The following is a 7,080-nucleotide window of genomic DNA, read 5'->3' on the forward strand; positions in this document are numbered from 1 at the left end:
ATGTTTATATCCCAGGACAAAACTGTTAGCATTAGCTAGCAACAGCAAGAGCTATTTAAAATTGCCATAAAAATGTAATGCTTTTTGACCTGTCCCCAAATTAATATAGTTGGTTCAGAGTTTGTTTTGATATTTCAAACTGTGTGTCCTGATCGTCTCTGATGTGGGGGGACAAAAATCAACATGCACATGATGATGTGCGTGAGGTCAGGTAAGCATGTTAGACCGCTGCGCCACTCGGGAGGCCACATTTACTTTTGATACTTAAGTATATTTAAAACCAAAAACTTTAACTCAAGTAGAATTTTACTGGGTGACTTTTACTTGAGTAATTTTCTATTAAGGTACCTTTACTTTTACTCAAATATGACAATTGGGTACCTTTTCCACCACTGCAATTATAGCTATTCGTTTTCCCCATGCATCTGCCTGACACAATTTGTCAGTTGTTAGATAGTAAATTAGGATGGATAAATCAGAAGCCAGCTAGCAATGCCAAGTGCATGCCTTTCACCAACAAAAATCATGTATGCATATAAAAGAGACAATTACCTTGAAGCAGATCATTTTTGTTTTATTCCAGTACTTCAGGCCATGGAGTAATAACTATCTACTTGTTTGTAGAACCAGCGTCTTCACCTTAACGAACTTCACAGGAAAGGTGTAGGTGCTGGCAAAAGCACCGGCTGCGTCATACACTTGAGGGGGCGTTTACTTACTAGAGCATGTGCTTCACTTTTTTTTTTTTTTTTTTTTTAAATCTAGCAGGAATTTGCAAGGGGTGTATGTTTTATTTATATTATTGTCTAATTTATTTATTTGAAACATGGCCTTTAAGTTGTTCTCACACTAATCAACCGCTAGTAGCAAGATAGACCGCGTTTAAACAACGTTTGGCGCAGAAGATGCAAGAAATAGCTAGCTAACAAGTTAGCCAGTTAACATAGCTAGCTAATATCGTCCCTACACAGAATAGTTACCAGCCGTCCTGCGCGCAGGTTGTTCACTTTAGGACTAGCCCAAGTTCATCTTATTTAGTTAGCTATGGACTCAATGCCTTTAATACGAGGTGTTTTATTGCGAAATGACGACACGCCTTATCAAAACCTCAACCGAGAATTCGCAACGAGAATTTCTTATCCTAGCCCTGAGTCACCGTCTCCTCAAGTACCCGACATCACAGAGACCAGCGCTGGTCTGGAGTGGTTTGAAATGGGCCTAGCGACCTCATCTGGTAAGTGATGAGATAGCAAGACAGGTTAATGTTGTATGTTCTCCTTGTGAGTAGCTATAGCAAATATGTTTTTATATGTTGCTATAGTAAGAAACGTTACATATACACAGTGCTGCCTGCTATGTTTAACGAGTGAGAATATTTTAACTATACTGCAGGTCCCGCGAGGAGCACAACAGACCAGGGAGTACCGCGGTCTCCTTATGTCACTGGATCAGTCAGCACCCAAAGCTCTCCACTCAGCAGTAAGTGATGGAATTACTGATGCACACTGCACTGTCATCAGCTCAACTGGCCTGCTTTATTTCACATTACAATGTCTAAAGCAGGGGTGTAGCACAGTTTCGCGTGACCCCCACAAGGTTCGAGCAAGGATCTTTATTTTTTCTTAAATGGGCAGAGAGAAAAATGCGCAGTATTATTGATGGATAATGTTGCTGTTTTAGAGCTCAGGGGTTCTTGAACGATTGGACAATCGCAACTTTTTTCCCACAAATATTTGTCATAAAGCGGGTGACTGCATCGCAGCGCTAGCTGTGCCACCAGAGACTCTGGGTTCGCGCCCAGGCTCTGTCGCATCCGGCCGTGACCGGGAGGTCCGTGGGGCGACGCATAATTGGCCTAGCGTCGTCCGGGTTAGGGAGGGCTTGGCCGGTAGGGATATCCTTGTCTCATCGCGCACCAGCGACTCCTGTGGCGGGCCGGGCGCAGTGCGCGCTGTGTTAAGAAGTAGTGCGGCTTGGTTGGGCTGTGTTTCGGAGGACGCATGACCTTCGTCTCTCCCGAGCCCGTGCGGGAGTTGTAGTGATGAGACAAGATAGTAATTACTAACAATTGGATACCACGAAAAGGGGGTAAAACAAATATATATTTGTCATAATATTAACAAATAATTGTATATATTGTATATATTATGACATATTCACACCATGTAATAAAAAATATATAATATAATCTAACTAGATTTGTCAACTCTGTCAGACACCATAAAAGCATTTCATTTGTACAATTATTGTCCAACACGTGTTTAATGGCATTGATAGTTTAATTCTAACATTTAGATTATTCAAATATGTAATGCACAACTCCAAACGTCTTTTAATTATTTTTTTATATAGCACTATTAAATGCTCCAGGGCTATTTTCGTTAGCATTTTGACGTTCTTTTTCTAGATTTAAATAAATCAAGCAAACATCCCTTAGGTCAAGCACACTCAATACTTTGACTCCATCGGTGACGGAGTTGACATCTGACAACAGATACTAAAAATAAAAGTTAAGTACAACATTTTTTTTAAATATGAAAAATTATTCATTTGAAAATCCCCAATAAAATAATGGTTGTTATCAGATCTTTCAACACCATGAAGGAGTTGACGTTAGACAAAAATCTTAGTTTCTTTTACAGTGTTGACAATTTGCTTTTTGTTCTTCATTCAAGTGGTTTATACAGGAGCAATTTTGTTTTTCAATAGTTGCATATTTGAAAAATAAATAATTATATCTTAAAATATTAGGCTGATGGGTTGACAGTTTATGGTTGTTACAGTGGGGATTCCGATATATTGTTTGTTTTAAATCTATCAAAAGTAGAGAACATTACAGACCATGAGTGGTCTTGTTTCACTACATGTAATGAGGACGTTGGGGTGTTTGTCACGGATCCCCCCGGTACTGCTGCTCATTCTGTTCACCAGTTCCAGAGGTCTACGTCACCGGCTTTCTAGGCTTCACTGAACGGGATTCATTATCATCAACCCCGGACTGTCTTGTCTGATTACACACACCTGGTTCCCATTTCCCCTGATTAGTATGTTATATGTGCCCTCTGTCTTTGTCGGTTATTGTTCCCATGTCTGTTGGTTGTGTGAGTACCTATGTGGTGGTGCAGAGTTATATATTGTGTATTACGGGTATCGTCACTCAACGAGGTTTACCCTCGCTCTTTTGTTTGGGTGTTTTGTTTACATGTTTGTTTTGGGTGTATTAAAAAACCCTTTTGTGTATTCCTGTGCCTGTCTCCAAATCCTTTATACCAGTGTGACAGTCCTTATGGTATAGCTGACCCTGCTCATTCTTGGTTAATTTAGAATTTTAGGCAAATCTGATGGAGTTGACCAAATCTCCAGACACTTCTTTTAGGGATCAGTCTTAAGAAATATTCTTTAAAATCCCAGAGAGCTATTGCAAGAAACTACATAATGTCATTTTTCAGTTAATATCCCCTTATTGGCAGTTTTTATCATTTAAAACACTTTTTTGGAGAGAATGAAATCTGGATCCTTTGCTCCGGACAAGGGCATTTACAGGCATAGAGCCGACATGAAAATGAATAATATTGAGAATTCCAAAAACAAATATTTTCCCTTATAATATTCCCCTAAATGCACATTTTATGTTTTTTATATCTATATCAAGTTTCCTTGCCGGACAAGGATTGTCCTAACTTTCAAGAATCTCTGAGCTAATTTCCTGCTGTTCTGCACATTTTGCCATGAGGCTGAGAGAACATTTAGCAGTTTAAAGCTAATTTCCTGTAATTATAAAATGTTTGTGTTCATCTGCTATCTGGGGGGCTTGACCTTTTTAAGGGTTGGAGGCCCCCAAAGTGCGTGGACCCCCTGCCTTGTGTGGGCTGCAGGGTTGTGTGCTACACCAGTGGTCCAGAGGGCCACACTTTATATTAGTTTTTATATTTGCGAACTGACTGTCTAGCTTTCATTTCAGTGATTTATTAGCGAGCTAGACAGGAGTCTTGAAATTGTATAAATGTAGGTCCATTATCATTTCTACACAGTTTTGATTTGGTTTTCGTCATTTTAAAGTATATTGAGTTCGATTCCCCTTCGGATTGGACCCTCGCACAGGGTTATTTTAACACCACACTGGTCTAAAGGCTTGCATTTTGAGACTTGTTGCCCATCTCCTAGACAGGATTTCAATGAAGCTTCATTAGTATGGTGAAAACACCCTGAAATAAAGTACACTTCCACTATGAGCCCACATCTTAGTCTATTTAATACTGTGCAAAAGCAGGCCTACACGGCCCTCTGCCTTATTATAAGCGCACAAGCTGTAGGCTACTGAAGTTCCATTTGCTAGGGTAGGCTAAAGGGTGTGGCAACAGTGAGTTGTGAGGTCCTTGGTGACTTTGTGGACACACTTAAAATTACAGACTTTGCAGTTCCATCCACCCCAGTGCAGAGCTGGGGGATCCCCCATAATCTGGAGGAGGATCCATGGACAGCTAGTCCTACACAGCGCAGAACACAACCATCCCCCCTGGGTAATGAACCCTCAGAACCCCTGGGTACATTCCTCTCGATGAGTAGACACCTCCTAGTGCCCTGTTTGAAAAGTGGTCCCTCTTACAATACACAGAAGTGTGGTTATGTCTATGCATGTTTTTTAAAGTTCTTACTTTATCATCTTGGTCATGTGATCAGCAAGGACAGCTCAATTCACAGAAGCTAATAGTATTTTTCCCTCTGAAACAGCTCAAACTGTCCCTGTTATCAGAAAGAGGAGGGTTTATGCACTAGCCCAGCCAGTGAGAAGCGAATCTGAAGAGGACCTATCTAGTAAAGAAGGGATATCGGAGAGGGGGAGCAGAAAAGGGAAAGACAGCAGACCCATCCTGGGAGATGTTTGATTAACACACTGACTGATTTGTAACTGCCGCTGACTTTTTAATGTTTGATTATTTACAATGTAATGCTGGTGAAGTAATTTACAATTCCTTACAGATTACCTACTTTGATCCCCTCCTGTTTGTAATCTTTTTCATTAGTTTTGCAATGTGTCATTGTTCTAATAAAATATAATCAAAAAGGTTGAAATAGTAGAACATTTAAAATTCCCAGAGTGAAATAGTAGTATAGTGACAACCACTAAATGTCACTGTTGTGTTATTTCCTGTCTACCACTTTCCTCTCTGATACTGCTGGGCGTGTGAGTGAGAGGTTATCCTGTGATCTTGTACTTCACTGAGAAAAATGAAACATGCACTAGTAGGTAATCTTTAATGGGTGTGATCGTGTCTAAGAGGGCATTGGGTCACCCCCTACTTCTTCTGACCCTTCATCCTTTCATGACATAGAAAGATGTGAATAGACAAACACTGAAGTTTTTGTCCGAAGTGGATGTGAATTCAACAGGATTGGGAATGTCTAGGACAGAGAAGGGTAATGACATTGTCAGACTAGCTATCCCCAAATGAGTGGCCAAATGGGGCAATTCATTTTTCCACAGACTGGCAGATGGGCCAGGTACTCTAGGAACTCATGAGTTTTCTAAACAACAGCTTTATGTAGAACTTTGATTTGTATATTCAGTCTGCTTTGAAACATAATGAGTATGTGTCTCTACGTACAGTGGAAAAATACCCGATATATGAACAAATATATATTAAGAAGATGAATTAGGGAACCCTTTCAAGAGTATGCAGGCCTTAAGCCTTTGTGTTGGGAAAGAGAAATTGTTGGATTATTGAATTCAACGAGACTCTTCTACCCTTGAGTGGGTGACCTACTCATCCTCAGGGCCTATGCATGATGGGTCCACTATCCCACACATATGGTGGATAATTGCCACACACCTACAAAATGGATTAGGGAGCATATTAACATCATCTGGAGACTTATCAGGGGTTAAATTGGGATAGTCTGTCTCCGAATTTTGTTTTTTCTAAAATTGTCACTATATATTCTGTTTTGCTATACCCCACCTACCCCACACACACAGACTTTAACCTCCTCAGAACCCCCTCTCATCCCCACCACCACACACATTAGCCATGGGATTGATGTTGGAGGGTGGGTCACCTAATCCCTGTTAGGGTGAAGGCACAAAGCGCATGTTGGTGCAGGAGGGGCCAAATGCTTACATCACATCTGTCTCACTCTGACACATTTGATCGTCCTTTATAGATCATCCCTGCCCTTTACTTCTACATGACTTAGCTTGCTGACCGCACATTGTGGTTCACACCAATCAATACCTGAATTGTCAAATAGCTAGAGTGAGGGTGAGAGTGGTTGGGGCTGGGACCAGGGTTAGGGTTAGGGTGAGAGTATGGTTGGTGCTGGGACCAGGGTTAGGGTGATAGGGTGGCTGGGGCTGGAACCGGGGTGGGTGAGAGGATGGTTGGGGGGCTCTGCTGTGGAATGCATGGAGATTGACAGGAGGGACAGCAGAGTTTGATGGAGGGATACAAATAGTTAGACACACCCAAAAAGGAAGGCAGGGGATATTTGAACAGAGGGATTGATAGTGACAGGTAGGATGCTATGGGGGGGGGGGGGGGTAATGAAAGGGCTAAAGCAATTACCAGCTATCCATTTAAAAAACAACTGCAGTAAGGCATTTTGAGAGACAAATATGGACACACTATGTGGCCATGCCTCTTTGAGGACCATTGATTGTTTGATGATTGAAAGTGTCCTTTATGGTAAGCCTTCTATTTCAATGTGATATTACAGTTGTGGTTTAATAAAAAATGTGTTAAATTAGCTTAATAGCTATACCACCAGCTTGAGAGGCTGTAAATTAGCTCGCTTCCATGGTTGTTTGGCATGCTTCTGTACACTGTAGATCTAGGGTTTGGTGCATTACCTTCAGAGGACAAAGAGGAGCTGTCAAAAATACCTCACAAATTACATTTACAAAAATAATAGTTTGTGTGAGATTATCCTAGCAGAGGCCCACATGAAAAAATACTATAGTATAACTGTATGTATATACTATAGTATTCACTGTAGTGTAGTATTTACTGTAGTGCTTTGGCAGACATGACTGTAGCAGTTTTTTTTATTATTATACTGAACAAAAATATAAATGCAACATGC

The 7,080-nt window shown here is 40.8% G+C and overlaps 1 long non-coding RNA gene across 1 annotated transcript; it reads left to right on the forward strand.

Moving 5' to 3' along the window:
• Positions 1–781: 781 nt before the first annotated feature.
• On the forward strand, positions 782–4,987 carry LOC139414364 (uncharacterized). The gene is made up of 4 exons (XR_011634874.1): positions 782–1,234; positions 1,393–1,479; positions 4,410–4,520; positions 4,732–4,987. It is a non-coding gene; the product is annotated as an uncharacterized lncRNA (long non-coding RNA).
• The last annotated feature ends 2,093 nt before the right edge of the window (positions 4,988–7,080 follow it).

The sequence above is a fragment of the Oncorhynchus clarkii genome, chromosome 7, assembly GCF_045791955.1.
Source record: "Oncorhynchus clarkii lewisi isolate Uvic-CL-2024 chromosome 7, UVic_Ocla_1.0, whole genome shotgun sequence".
Lineage (NCBI taxonomy): Eukaryota > Metazoa > Chordata > Actinopteri > Salmoniformes > Salmonidae > Oncorhynchus > Oncorhynchus clarkii.